Source organism: Sinocyclocheilus anshuiensis, unplaced genomic scaffold (genome assembly GCF_001515605.1).
Source record: "Sinocyclocheilus anshuiensis isolate Anshui unplaced genomic scaffold, SAMN03320099.WGS_v1.1 scaffold521, whole genome shotgun sequence".
Lineage (NCBI taxonomy): Eukaryota > Metazoa > Chordata > Actinopteri > Cypriniformes > Cyprinidae > Sinocyclocheilus > Sinocyclocheilus anshuiensis.
In genome coordinates this window covers 597,867-613,312 of record NW_015540882.1, presented here as the reverse complement: position 1 = coordinate 613,312, position 15,446 = coordinate 597,867, and the positions used below count along the sequence as shown (strand labels likewise).

At 36.5% G+C, this 15,446-nt stretch overlaps 1 protein-coding gene across 1 annotated transcript in view; it reads right to left on the bottom strand.

Moving 5' to 3' along the window:
• LOC107688567 (N-acetyl-beta-glucosaminyl-glycoprotein 4-beta-N-acetylgalactosaminyltransferase 1-like) overlaps window positions 1-15,446 on the bottom strand; it is a 189,300-nt gene that overhangs the window by 86,139 nt on the left and 87,715 nt on the right. The window lies entirely within an intron of this gene.

The window sequence follows — 15,446 nt, the reverse complement described above, 5'->3', positions numbered from 1 at the left end:
TCTTTGAGTTCAGCTCATGAAAAATGGGGGCAAAAACAAAAGTGTTGCGTTTATAATTTTGTTCAGTGTAATCCATTCTATAGAATTGGTCCAAACTGCTGTCCCATAACCAAAAGACACAATTAAAAAGTATTTAAGTATTCAAATCTTAGATGTTTACTAAGATCCTTCTATTCTCTATTGAAACCCACAATAATATTTAAAATATTAGTAAGCTTAATATATATAAAATCATCATTTATTGGGTATTTTCAATTGGGAGGTGGCTGTCCCGAACCCTCACCCCTAAGGTTCAACTTAAAATTATATTTAAATAATTTTAGTATTTTTTTTCCATTGTTGTTTTAAAAAATATATAGAGTGAAATAGTAAAAGTGAAGTTAAAAAAAAATATATATATATTTATAATTTCTTTGTAAATTATGGAACTTTATGTAAAAAAAAAAAAAAAAAGTGTCCCGCATTTTCCATGTCACTACCGAAACAGTGCATGTTTTAGTCCATTGGCTGAGACTGAAATGAACTACACCCCTACATTTAGGATCAGGAAATATTTATGTAATAATGAAAATAATAAAGATCCAGATGCATTACAATAAAGATCTTAGGTGAAAATGTGCATTCAATGTCATTCAAATAATATCACAATATAAGAAATCATAATGATTCTAAAATGGGCTTAATGTAAAATATAATTACATATGTTTTTCTTTTCATCTTGGGGTGAAATGTGACCTGGACATGGTCGTGACAGGTTTAAGGTTTTCCAATTACACCGATCTTTCAGAAACAGTATTTCCATTAGACAGCAGCTCAGTTGTTCATTTGGTCTGTCGTGTTCATTGGCTTCAGCAGCAGCTTTTCTTTCATGAGCTCATCCGCAGAGAAACAGACCGCTCTTCTCTTCAGCTCTCAGTTCATTTCTCTCCATATTAATCTCCTGCTTCAGTCATGTGGCACATGTCAATGTTCAGCGCTAATTGAAAACTGCACTGAAGCATCACAAAACCCGATTAGGAGTGGCTTAAAGTCAATACTGTCGAAGAGAAGTCAAGGTAATAAAGGCCGTTAGTTATTATGTGTCTCATCTGACAGCTGGAATGACTGTTATGTTCACAAACCCACTACTTAATATCTCACAAGGATATAGTTAAGTATGTAAACTGTGAATGCATATTTTCTCTATGCAAACAAGGCCCGGATGACCTGAGCATAGGAATTGTATCCCATAATGCAGTGCACTCAAATCGACCTTGAATTCACTCATGTTATTCATAATCACTTCACTCTTTCATTATTTAACTGGACTGCAAGAGTTACACACGATACAAAATAATTATTTTTATTTCTCAAATGAAAACTGGATGCAAATGTTTGAATTATGCACATAATGTCATGTGACAACAAAGTAGCACATTAATGATTAAAAGGTGTATTTTTTTTTTCACAAGGGTCAGTGATAAACAAAAGTGTCCATGATAAAGGAGAAATATTTTAAAAATTCCATTAAAGTTCTTAGAAATGTACAATTTGTATGCTGATTTCACATTGTTTTGAAGACTTTTTCATACCATTTAAGAACATTTTAAATGTAATATCTGTAAAAACATCATGTGATATAAACAAGTAAACTGCAATAATATTTTCATCACACAATGAAAATTGACTTAACACAATCATATTTTTTTGTTGTTCATGTATGTGTCTGTATATTGGTCATACATATATATTACCTACTCCAAACTTTTGTATACATGTGTAAACTTTGCAGGTAGCGTATATATGAATTTCATTATAATGTATTTATGAATAAATTAATATATCTGCACCAAAAAAGAGCATTTTTTCACTGACAGATAATGCATTTCTGCATCATGCATAATGCAATGCATAATGCAAGCTAGTATTGTATTTTAAACATTGTCATTATCTTTCTGCTTGTTACAGCCAAATATTAAGAATCAAGGCAGCAAGAAAACAACGCAAGGCAAAACCTCCAGGCCAAGACATGAGGAATTTTCAAACAACAATGAGTTTCAGGTGACTTGTGCACAACTGCTCTCATTATAACAAGAGCGTTCATCAAACTAAACCCTCTGGCTAGAGCTGAACTCAGGTGCTGATCCGTAACCAGCTTCCCTCTTCGAAACTACAGCCCCATCTAATATTACAATCACAGCAGAACTGATCTGAAGTCAGATCTCCTCTCAAGACAAAGGGACAAACACCACACAAGTTCAGAGATGGATCCCAGACATCAGGATGGGTTTGCAAGTACGAGGCCAGAATATAAAGGAGCCTAATTAATTCTCCTTGTTCAGGGGTAAACAGGCTCGCTCTAAGAGCAGGAGACTAGGGCACATTTTTCACGTCCGGTTATCCGGCAGAACGACAAAACACAGCCGCTCCACAAATCAAATTTTAATTTTCTCTGCCCTGTAACGTGGAGGATAATGACCCGAGCAATCGGTTTCATCAGTCATCTTCATCTCTGCTCTGATGAACTACAAACACTAGCTGGAGAGAAAAAAAGGAAAGGTGTTGAGATGATACACGCAAGGTTAATGCATTCGTCTGACGAACAACAGCATGCTGCGTTTACGAAAACTCGCTTGCTTATGATTTGTCTTTATGCAATGAATTGAAGAGCAAGTACGAGTAAAAAAGGCTTCGGCTGCATTTACCTCAATCTCAAGTTCACCGATTGTGTTATTAGAACAGTGATTAGTGAAGTGAGTCTGGCAGATTTGTCAATATTGGACTGCAAACTGAAACTCAATAGCTGTTAACTGAACCGGGTGACTGGTAATTTCTTAACCAGCGATGGTAAATGGAAAATGCCCAACTCATCTTGTGTAAACACACTAGAAGAACACCCAATAGAAATCAGTGCTAATGAGGTTTATTGCTGAATGCCATTTTTATAATACTTGCCAGCTGCTGCAAATTGTTCTGTGATAACTGATTTGACTGGTAATTGGTAAATAAGTAAACAGAAGAAGATTTAACAAATATAAGAGAATCCGACAAGCTGAAATGATAGGGATTCACAAGTTGTCAGCTGGGAGTTTTCAAGTTCTGCAAGGAAGCATGTAAAGAAATATAGGAGGATAAATGTGAAATTACAGTATTGATGGATGGATGAATCAATCGATGGATGATAATGAAAGAAGGGGTGATGAATGAATGAATGAATTCATGAGGGATAGATGGATAGAAGGAGGGTTTGATCAAAGAATGGATGGATGAATTGATGGATGGGTGAAAGGAGGGATGGAGACATGAATTAATGAATGGATGGATGGATGGATGAAGTCATTAATTAATTCATGGATGGAGCCACTAAATGAATGAATGAAAAGAGGGAGTGAGATGGATGAATGGAGATATGAATTAGTTCATGGATGGACATAGCGAGGGATGGATGAAAGAATGAATGGATGGATGATGGAGACAAATTAATGAATGGATGGATAGAGAAGCAGTTTGATGAAAGGAAGGAAGTAGCGAGGGATGATAAAAGAATGTATTGATGAATGGATGATAATGAAAATAAGGGTGGATGGATGATGGAGACATTAACTAATGAATGGATAAAAGGGTAGTTTGATGAAAGGATGAATGAAGTGAGGGATGATGAAAGAATGGATTGATGGATGGATGATAAAAAGAATGGATGGATGTTTGATGGAGATATGAATTAATAGATGGGTGGAAGGATGGATGGATGGATTGAAGGGCGGTTTCATGAAAGGATGAATGTAGCAAGAGGTGGTTGGATGGATGGAGCCATTAATTAATGGATGGATGATAGATGGATGAAAGGAGGCATGGAAACATGAATTAATGAATGGATGGATGATGAATGAAAAAGGATGGATGCATGGATGGATGGATAGAGTGAGGGATGGATGAAAGAAAGAATGGATTGATGGATGATACATTGATGGATGGATGGATGGATGGATGGATGGATGGATGGATGAAAGGAGGGATGGAGAGATGAAATATTGCATGGATGATGGATGAAAAAGAGGGAGTGAGAAAATGAACAGATGGATGGATGGATGGAGACATGAACTAATAAGTCTAACTCGCTAATAAAATTAATTAAAGATAGAATTTAAGGAGGGGGGGGTGAATGGATGGATGGATGGACGGGGGATGATAGTATAGGACATTATGCAACATGGACTTGAAGCCACAGTTTCAACTTTTGGGTTTTTTCAGCTTTTGGATGTTCAGCTGGTTTAGCTGGTATCCTAGACTAACATTCCCAGTGACCCTCAACACGTCTGACACAAGGCTGCCACTCTGGACACCAAAGTTCCTGGACAAGAGGACTGGAAAACTGACATGACGTTCTGGGAAAACAGCGTCCGTCTGGCTATTAAGTCAAGAGTGAGCTCATAACAGTTATTACCCGCCCTCACGAGGATCTCCACTCACAGCAGTGACAAAGATTTAATTTATGTTTGGAAGTTTCCATCTTGCATAAGTGTTTTGATATTTGCAGAATTGCTTTGGTAGATTGAACCGCCTATTGAACATGCTGGAACTGTATGTAATGCAGTGATGCTGAGAACATGCTGTTCTGTAAGTGCCGTCATGAAGGACTCTTGAATCAATAGAGCTTATGAGAGCGAATCTCAGGAAAACTCAAATTAAATATCTGAACAATATTTCACCCCAAAACTAATAGAAATGCATGAAGAACATGAAGCCTGCATTAGGACTTTATTTTTTTATGTATTGACCAGGTAACATTTTTCTCCCCCAAAAAAGGGAGAAATTACATACTACATAAAGAAAATTAAGCCTATTTGTAGGACCGTTAAGATTTTTTTTCAATGTGACTATTTTCATGGCAGTTAAGCACTTTTTTCCTTTCAAGCTCTTGTACAAAATAATGTACAAAATTCTCAGTATCGTTATAGAAATTAATTCAGTATACAACTGAAAATCTGCACAACAGATTTTAACAAAATATATAAAAAAATGTGCTTTACAAATTTACTTCACAATTATTATTGATTTATTTATTGTTTGTTTGTTTGTCATGCCAGAAACATTTTTATGCAATAAATAAATAAATATTTTTTTTTATTTTAGTTATTTATTATAATGCCAGAAATATTTAAGTTATATTTTGATATTCATTCATTCATTCATTCATTCATGTATTTATTTATTTATTCATTCATTTATTGCATGATAATAATAAGAATGAGACTTCTTTGTATTGTGGTACACTAAAGAAAATTGGTAAACAAAGTAAATAAATAAATTAAAAAAATAATACATAAATAATTATAATTTAAATTGTGAAGTAAATTTGTAAAGTACAATTATATAATAGTTAAAGCATATAACAAGTATATACTAGTTAAAATTAATTTATGTTGATTTAAATTTGAATTCTATTACAATAATGAGATTTTTGAATGGTGAAGATTATGCATCATTTTCTTTATGGAAAATACAATTTCTCCTTTTTTTTTTCTCCTTCTGATTTAGGACGTAAAATGTTACCTGGAAAATTCTCGATCAGATTTACAGACTAATATATAAATACTTAAAGCATTACATAGAAAAACCATCTTGAAAGACTGCAAAAATCAAATAAACAGGAAGTTCACTGGCACAGCAGTCACATGATCCATCGCTGAAGATGTCTAAAATCATTCAACTCCTTGTTATTAATGTACACAGCCTTGGAATACTTGTTTTTTTGGGAATGTTTTCTGTTTGTCATGATTTATTGGTCAACATCTTAGTTTCGTCTGCCAGAAAAAAAATAAATCCCATAGATTTACATTGAATTGAGTGTGGCCTCTTTTTTGTAAATGATTTAAAATGATTACTTCTTCATATATAAATTCTTAACATAAACAATTTACAACTCTCATGTCAGATTTGTTCACTACCAGCAGGTGCAAATCTCACACCAGCGCTTTTCTCCTCTCACTGCTGAATTGGTATCAGTCAGGGGCGCGCGGCGGTGAGGAGAGTGACAGGCCAGCGGGACGGAGGAGACGGGGGACAGCAGGGGTGACGGAGCTGCCATACACGCTCATATGAGACAGGTCTGATCCAGCCCAGGCTGTCAGACTACAACTGTCACATCACAGCTGTCACTAACAATCAGAGGGGCTTCACAAGCACACCAGCCTCTGTTGTAGGTACTGCTGAGGAAACCTGAAATGCTCCGCTGCATGCGTGAACAAGGGCTAACGAACAGATGCTAATGATCTTTTCATTAACTTGAGTCTGAATCTAAATTCGAATGCAATGTGTTATGTTGGTCCGAACCAGGTCACATTTGAAAAATGTCTTTCATTAAAGGAATAGTTTAACCAGAAATTCAAATCTGCTGAAAATGTACTCACTCTCAGGCCACCCAAGAATTAATTTCTTCATGAGAACAGATTTGGAGAAATTTAGCATTACATCACTTGCTCACCGATGGATCCTGGATTGAAGTTTGGAAGAAATCTTTCATGCAATCAAATTAAAAGAACCTAAATTTATGGTTATTTGAACCCAGAGCTGAACCACAACTTTTCGTATGAAAGAAACATCAAATTGAGAACTCATACTTAACTTATATTAAGTATGCTATTTAAATTTTAAACAGCATAAATCATTTGTAATGTTTAAAATTTTTGAGGTAAACACTTTGCTTCTCCAATTTGCTTCTAAAATATTTTTTTAATTAAAAATAATATTAACTTATGTTAATATTAAACTTTTAAATTTTATTTTATTTTTGAGCCAACATTTTACAGGCTAAATAATTAATTAATTAACACATATTTTATTTTGTTTTCAGATCACAATAAAATAAAATGTGAATTTATATTCATATTTATATATACATCAAACATTTTATTTTTTCAGTTGCCAGTGGATAAAATCAAGTCCCATCTTGCATTTTGTTTCTCATTGATTAACCTGATTCACTCAGAAATATGCCAGGTTACAGAAGTAAATTATGTTGCAAATGGCATTTTATGTTGACTTTATGATTTTTCACCTGCTTTAACCAATTCGAGAGCTCAAATAAGACAGCTGAGAAGCATTATTTAAGAAAAATTCTGGATGAAATATTGCTCTGCCAACAGCAATTTAGCTAAAATATGTATGTATGTACTGTATGTATGAATGAATGAATGAATGGATGAATTAATTAAATTAATTATTTTTAATTATTATTTTTTAATGGTTTTTTTTAATGGTTTTGAAATAATTATTTTATTCTCAGCCTAAAAGTTATGTTAACATTTATATTTACATGCACACCAAATGTTTTATTTTTATTTTTATACCCACATTTCCAATCAATTACCAATGGATAAAACCTGTGCTACATTTTACTAACTAAATAATACTCCTTTAGTACAGTGTTCTTATTAAAACAATTTGGCATGAAGCTTTGACATTTGACAGGTGGCGGTCGGATAAACAAACCTTGCTTTGGAAGGAGCCAAAATGAAATTGAGTCTCTGGTCAATGTTTTTCTCATTCACTCCATCGATATGGATGCAGCCAAACTGGAAACTCAATGGCCATAATCTGCTCAGGGCTCATAAAGCAGGGCTCAACGGTGGCTCCTGGCACAGCTATGGGCCTGATTTATTAACTCTCTAATAGGCTTATGGCCTCCACCCCATCGCTGCCTGTGACATTTGTGCTGAGCTGCGATCTTCTGCCTCTGTGTGCTTGTGTTTGTCTCTCCTGACTCTAACACCTCACCCTCCCTCCAGACAAACATCAGTCATCCCCTACTTCATGCCATCCACTTCTTATCACCATTCTTTACATCCTAATATCAGTTTTGGACAGTACTATCATTTATTAACTTAACATTTTTCTATTAAGATTACGCCCACGTTATATTTCACCCCAAATTGATAAGAAAAATTAAGTTATATTTTGATTAAAATAAACCTCTATTTAGACCACATGAAATGCCTTGGGCAACTTAGTGCAGTTCAATTTTATTGTTGAAACAGGAAATTGGGGCAGGTCATATTTGATCGCTTATCCTTCTATTAAAATAGGCTGTAGTTATAAACAAAATAATTATTTTATTATAGCATTTTTTTAGCTAAATATAGTAATAGTCAACAGGCTTCAGTTACATCACAACCATAAACAATGTCTTGCTACTTGTTAGTTTAATTAAGTAAAAAAATAATAATAAAATTAAAAAAATAATAATAAATGTTTTTAAATATAGCTGCAAGCAGCAATTACCTGGGTTCAAGTATTTTAAGACTTTTGAGCAATTATAGACATTTTAAGATGATTTTACCCCAAAAAAAAAAAAGGCTGAAAAATCAAATACAATCACAAGTAATATTATTAAATAATACATGCCTTTGACCAATAGGTGGCACAATATATATTTTTAGCACAAAGTGGTGCTGCCCTAAAACTTCTGGAGTACCTTCAGGGCATAAGATGGACAGCACATACCGAGTTTTGTAACAATACGCCAATGCTTTCGTAAATTATAGCATTTGAAGAAACAGTTCATAAAGGTGGATGCCCAAAATGGCCAACATGGGAAAATCAGATACTATTAAACTCGGTGTGCTTGTCCAAATCTAAAGAGACCCTTCTTGTGATATTTGGCCAAACCGTTCGGAAGTTATTTCTTAAAAAGAATAATTTTTTATATCTTCTGACCGCTATGTGGCACTGTGCTGAAACTGTGCAGATAACCTCAGGACATGGATGCAATAACAAACTCCATGTTTGGTCTGAACATCATAAAGCATTGAGGAGATATAGCCTCATGTTAACTTTGGATTATTCAAGAATGCTTGGGTCAATCAAAAAAATAGTTTTTGATAACTTTTTGCCAGGACCGTCAAGATGGCAAGGGGGCGGGGTCGATGTACGAGCCCGACAGCTCCTCCGCATCTGAAGCCTCCAACGAGTCAATTTTGGAGAAAATCGGACAAACTGTCTAGGACGAGTTTGAAAAAGTAGGTTTTTTACATAATATCAAATATTTAACAAAAAGTTTGTTTGATAGCAGTGGTTCTTGAGGCAAAGTTTTTCAGAATGTGGAAATCTAACATTCCCGGTGGCCAATTTCTTTCAAATTTCTCACAGAAGTCTAGGTCCATGAGTCAAATAAGCATACCAAGTTTCGTTCCAATCGGCCTCTGTTAACCTTGTCTAATAGGTGCTCAAACTTGATTGGCCAATGGTGACCATGTTTTTTGAGATACGCCAATGCCCTCAGATGTTGGTGGCACCTTGGACAAAGACACTGCATGCCAAATTTCAAGTCAATCGGACTAACGTAGTTATAGCAATTTTCATCTTTTTTTTCCCATGTTGTAGCGACACCAAGAAAGAAAGAAAAAAAAGAAAAATAAATTACTTTATTATTATATTTATTGTAAAATGTTTATAAATCATGTTAAGTTTGTCGTACTACCTGCAGTTTTGCTGATTTAAACAAAATATTTATTACAGTTTGTTTTATTGATTGAATGATTGACTGTTTGATTGAAATGCAATAATAGTCTGGCTTTAGTTATGTCACAGCCATAAATTATGTTTTGCTACTTGCTATATTGACAAAGTAGGCTGGCCACAATAAAAGGCCACTCTAATGGCGCTTTTCCACTGCATTGTATGATACGGTACGGCTCGGTACGGTTCACTTTTGGGGGGTTTTCCACTGGGTACAGTACCTGGTACCTTGTACTTTTTTTAGTACCACCTCGGTTGGGGTTCCAAGTGAACCTTACCGTTACCAAAACGTGACGTGTAAACTCTGCTTATCACGGCCGGAGAGAATCGTCACTACCTGCGTCACTGAAGAGGAGTGGACCAACATTCCACAGGCCACAATCAACAACCTGATCAACTCTATGCGAAGGAGATGTGTTGCACTGCGTGAGGCAAATGGTGGTCACACCAGATACTGACTGGTTTTCGGACCCCCCCGGACCCCCCAATACAGTAAAACTGCACATTTTAGAGTGGCCTTTTATTGTGGCCAGCCTAAGGCACACCTGTGCAATAATCATGCTGTCTAATCAGCATCTTGATATGCCACACCTGTGAGGTGGATGGATTATCTCGGCAAAGGAGAAGTGCTCACTAACACAGATTTAGACAGATTTGTGAACAATATTTGAGAGAAATAGGCCTTTTGTGTACATAGAAAAAGTCTTAGATCTTTGAGTTCAACAAGTGTTGCGTTTATAATTTTTTCAGTGTAGATAGATAGATAGATAGATACCTGTAACATAATACTTTTTTAACAGCATAAATAGAAGGTGGTACGTCAACCTAAAATGATTTATAAGGTCATTTCTGAGCACAGATCATTTAAAAACACCCATCACAACAACTACTTTTAGCTGCAAGTCTTTTGAACATGTTTAATGGTTATGTGAACCATTTTTGCCATTGTACCTTTGTAAGTTTAGCACAGCACAGCACACTGTACCTGTTAGAGCACAGGAGAAAACCAACTGCAAAAATTAGCATCCCAAACCTAGCTATTATGTCATAAACTCTTGCACCTGGGCTGCTCTTAAGACAGCGAACATAAGGACAATTTACGCTCCCATAAAGACAATTGCAAATGTCAGAGCTGTGAGTCCGTAAATGGAAAATTAAGAAGACAAATCACACTTAAATAAGTCCTCTTACTGAAAGCTACCAAACCAGAGCACTAAGTACATTTCGACAAAACAATAGAAAACCAAGCATATAATTCACGAGTATAATGTTGGCAGTAGAACAGCCGGGCTCAATTACGCTAGCCTAGATCTCTGGAGAAACAGCAAGCTGAGTGAAGCGTTTGGCTCCGAGCAGGAACAGAAGTCTACAGCCGAAGCCTGTTCTGTTGTTAATATTCAAAGCGTGCAATTACATGGCATTTCCCAACCCCAGCCGTGCCAACACATTTAAAAGCTCTGCATGTTTAAGTAGTTATGATCATTTGAAGTTTTAAGGCTGTGAGAAAGAAAAGGCAGGTAAGTTCAGACCTTTAAAGTATATTCATAGAACTCTGAAAGCTTAATGCAGTTTTGCTTTTTGGTACAGTGTTTCTACTTCTTCCAAATGCTGTGCTTTTATTTATTATTTCTCATTTTTTGCAAGAATGCATGTATACAGTGTTATTAGCAAAAATGCTAATTTGCTTATCATAGCACCACCTTGTGGTTAATTCTTGCAAAATTTGGTACACAGACACTACGTACGAACACGTCAACTTTCGTGACAGTCGGCCATTCTGATTCAACCTTACAAGCTGTTGAAATTTGATTGACTGCTGTTGGCCATGTTTTTTTTTTTTTTTCTCATTTGTCTAAGTAATATTTAAAGAATATGTTAGATGTGTATGAAAAATGACACATACCAATTTACCACTTCATAGTTCAAATGGTTGCAAGGTTATAGTTATAGTTATAGGCTGCCGTGTGTTTTGAGTTTGAGCTCCGTCAAGTTAAATCTTTGTCGTCTAATTTTTTATCTTAAAATCAGTTTTATACACCATCATTTTCATTTCTATAACGTGTGAATGTGGAGAGGCAGACCCAGCTGAGAGAGCGGAGAGCCGCACTGGAAACATCCCAGGCTGACGATCACAAGTCCGAGGTAAGTATACAGCGCGCTGCTACCACCTCTACTCCGTGTGTTTCTCTGCACAGGCCCAGTTCTGTTTTATTACGTCTTAAATTTATTTTTCCGTACATTTCTGCCATATGTACATTAACTGACAGTCACCACTGATAAGCTACCACTAAATATTGTAGAAACTTCATTTGCTGTAAAGTTGCTTTGCAATGATTTGTATCGTGAAAAGCGCTGTACAATTAAACTTGACTTGACTTGACTTATAGTGGTTTTTCAATTGTAGCACCCCCTATGGCTGGAATCTGTCAAAACGTATATTGCATATAAACTCGTAGCTTATGCCTCCAACAATATTTGAAACTGTGGTATGCTACGGTATCCTTTGGAGTATGTATATTGTATATGAACACAAGAATCATTAAGAAACATCGTATTACCATCGTGTCTTAGGACATCAATGTGTCATCACGAGCCGCAGGGTTTAATTTGGATTTGTCTGTGCATGTTTTTTTTAACTCTCATAGATTTTGTTACCATTGCCATGCATTATACGACTGATAGACTGCAACGGTTAAAGTTAAAAATCATCATATGTGTTCTACTGAAGAAACAAAGTCACCTACGTCTTGGATGCCCTGGGGGTAAGCAGATAAACATCAAATTTTCATTTTTGGGTGAACTATCCCTTTAAGCTAATCACAATATACTTTCACCAGCTGAAGTGAAAAAATCAACAGTTCTCGAAGGACTGCCCAATCAGAAAATCCATAATATACAAAATAAACCAGTACACAAATTAAATGAAACAATGATTCATTGCTATTTTAGCAGTCAATAATGAATTCATGACAATTGTCCATGACCCTTGAGTTGGGTTTTTAATCTATTGCTGCAGTGATAATGTATTTTTGTTGGCCAACTCATAAATTCCATCTACAAAAACCCAAAACAGGATTTTTCCATTGGCTTTTGGGTAACTGCAGAAAATAAGCTCTGTGACCAACAAAAGTTCATGATTCATACAGGATTTGTTAATCATTATAATCTTCACAAATGAACACAACTTTTATCAATTTTGAAGCCTAAATACAACTGCCAGAAGTAAAAAGCTAAACATAGGGCCCTATCATACGCCCGGTGCAATGCGGCGCCAGGCACGACGCACATGTTTTTTGCTAGTTTCAGCCCGACGCAGTTGTCATTTTCATGTCCTGTGATAAATATAAAAATGCCTACATGTCATAATGGATAGTCTTTGCATGTATCAGAATTACGCACACGAGCAGATCCGTTCCCTCACTAGAGAAGCGCTCTGTTTTTCCGCTTGCATATTCCACCATGTAAATAGCGAATCCGCCATGGCGTGAGCGCAACTGACTTTTAAAGGGAATGGGACATGAGACTCTGATTGGTTTATGGCACGGTACACCCAAAACACACCCATTACTCATTGAGAGAATAGGGACAACCCTTTTAGACCATGTGCCGGGCGCGCCGACCATTTTTCCCATTGTTAAACTAGCAAAAGGGGATTCTGACACGCCCTAAGCGCTTAGATTGTTAAAATAGGGCCCATCATCTTATAGTATTCTACTGTAATACATGCTATGTTGATTAGCAATGCATTATAAATCCTCTTCTTATCTTCATATTCTTATGAAAATACCGGAGATGGCTTGAAGAACACAGATAAACCATATATTGTCACAGTTGTCTGTTTATTGTCTTCTTGTTTGATCAGTTAAAGCATTTCTATCTTATTCGTTTATTCAGTTAAAGGATAAAGGATACTTTTCATAAAGGATGCCTTTATCAAAAATGGTACCAAATATCAATATTATTTAAGGTATCGTATTGAAGCTATAAATTTCAGTATTGAGTCAACACTAGAGGAAACCCACGCCAACATAGGTAGAACTTGTAAACTCAATACAGAAAGGTCTCAGATGCAAGAAGGACTCGAACTGGGGATCTTCTTGCTGTGAGGCAACATTGCTATCCACTGAGCCACTATGAGAAAGTAGAGAATCTGAATGCATATAAATGAGCATATCCTTAAATGGATGCATTATTGAAGGCACACTGACAAACAGTGAGATGAATCCCACCTTATTGAAAACAGTCCTTCAGCTCTCTTTGTTATTTCTTTACATTTAAAATGACTTTTCTGCTTATTCAGCTCTTGTCCATTACAGTCAATGAGGCAGCAAATTGAGATATAGCCCTAGACCTTGAAGTGATATTTCTCTGTCATCCTGTGAGTCAGGTTGATATTGCTCAGAGTATATGTGGAGCGTCCTGACAGATTACTCTATTGATCTTCAGGTCTGCCGGACTCTTCACAAAGAGAGATGCTGTTTTAAACACATCAAATATCAAGCAGTTTACACATGAGCAAACCTTTATGGTTGTCTGTCCTAAATGCTTGTGTATTTTAGAGAAACTATCAGTGGGCCATTATTCTTGTACTGTGCATTCAAAACTTTTCCAAGAGTTCTCAAAAAATGTTTTTTTTTTCATTGACATTCAATGCACTGTTTATAAAGCAAAACAAAATTCTGAGAAAACATTGAATAATTCTCATGTTGAGTTAACATAACTGTGCTTTTGACACGCCAGTCAAATATAGGCTTTGTGCCATAAAGATGCTCTGATAGTTGAAGTAGTTCAGTTGCACTCACCAGTGTCATATCAGCGTGATCAAGCCTGGGATGTATTGAATGTTGATGCACAATTGATTGATAAGGAGTTTATGCTGCAAATGATCTTGGATCTTATTAGGGTCATCTGTGGTTGATTGATATATCTGTGGTTAATTGCATTTTGATATACACACTAAAGCAGAAATGTATCACTGTCTGTCACACACAGACTTAAGGATATTCTCATGCACTGTTCTGTATTTAGATTTGTACTGTAAAGATAACTGCAAATAATTAATAGACCTGTCTCATTATTCACTGCCAAAAGTGATATTAAGATTGATGCTCAAATTGATCAAAATAATATAATATTAGTCATGTAAACATGTTGATGGATTTTCTTTATGGCTTTGTGGGCATCAGAAAGCTTCGTTCCTGGTTTTTTCATGAGTCAAGTCTTGAGATTTTGCTTCTTTTGCGATGCGGTCATATTGATCCCATACAGAGCACCTGCGCAACATACAGACATGTATTTCAAAGTCCTTTTGAAGGATTTATGATGTTATGTTGTGGAAGACCTCAGTCAGTCCGTGTCGGCCACAACACCTCGAGCACTACCACACTGAGCACAGGTGCCCCACAAGGCTGTGTGCTCAGCCCGCTGCTCTTCACGCTGCTGACCCACGACTGCACTGCCAAGTTCAGCTCCAACCACATCATCAAGTTTGCGGATGACACAACGGTGGTAGGTCTCATCAGCAACAGTGATGAAACGCACTACAGAGAGGAAGTGGCAAAGCTGGCTGAATGGTGTGGCACTAACAACCTGTCCCTCAATGTAAATAAGACAGAGGAGGTTGTGATGGACTTCAGGAGAAACTCCATTGACCACCCCCCACTGACCATCGACAGCTCGACTGTGGAGAGAGTCAGCAGCACTAAATTCCTGGGGTGCACATCACAGAGGATCTCACCTGGACCACCAACACCATGTCACTCTCCAAGAAGGCACAACAGCGCCTACACTTTCTCCGCCGGCTGAAAAGAGCAAGTCTCCCTCCACCCATCCTCACCACATTCTACAGGGGAACCGTTGAGAGTGTGCTGACCAGCTGTATCACTGTCTGGTACGGGAACTGCAGTGCTGCTGACCACAAGACTCTACAGCGGACAGTGAACACAGCTCCA